The sequence below is a fragment of the Arachis ipaensis genome, chromosome B03 (genome assembly GCF_000816755.2).
Source record: "Arachis ipaensis cultivar K30076 chromosome B03, Araip1.1, whole genome shotgun sequence".
In the NCBI taxonomy this organism is placed as follows: domain Eukaryota; kingdom Viridiplantae; phylum Streptophyta; class Magnoliopsida; order Fabales; family Fabaceae; genus Arachis; species Arachis ipaensis.
The window spans coordinates 10,866,797-10,867,600 of record NC_029787.2 but is presented as its reverse complement, the minus strand read 5'-3'; positions in this window follow the sequence as shown (position 1 = coordinate 10,867,600).

The window sequence follows — 804 nt, the reverse complement described above, 5'->3', positions numbered from 1 at the left end:
GAGTGAAATAGTGAATGATTATTAGTGGGCCTTTGGGCCCATTTCCTACCAAAGTTGGTCGACGCAATTCCCTCCAACCACAACTGGTATAACTTAAAAAAAGAAAAACCCAATGCATTATTCACTTTTAGATTCAACCCAAAAGAAATAATAAAAAGGGTTTGACCGTTTGAGATACACCTACCTTCCAGCCCAATGTGTTTTACTTTTTGCTTGTTAATTATACGATATATTTTTTGTCAAGATCAATAATGTTGAAAGTATATTCTTTATACATAATAGAGAAAAACAGGTGCCATTTTTTATCCTCATTTTTTAGTGTGTTCAAAATTAGTTGGTGAACAATACAATTCGCGAGTTCGTTAAAGACTTAGCTGTTATCTTAAAGGGGGTGAAGAAAACCCTGAAGTTTCTTTTTAAAAAAATTGCCAGGTGTAAGGTGTGAGTTTATTGAGTATTGGGCTGAAAAATTTTATACCGTATATACAATTTTCAACCATGTCATGTGTGTGTTAAATGGCGTGAATATAATTTGTTAGTTGAATAAGCCAATATTCTGACTTCTAATTTTGTTTGTTGTGTATCAAAATTTTATATGTTATACTTAAAAAAATTTTATGATATACACTAAAATTTTTATATTGTATGTATATTATTAGTCAGGTATCAATATTTTGAATATGTAGCTTTTCAAAAAAATTTGTGTTGTGTATCAAAATTTTGTTACTATATATATTTTGTTAGTTGAATATCAATATTCTGAATATGTGATTATTTAATAATTTTTGTATTATAAGTTAAAAT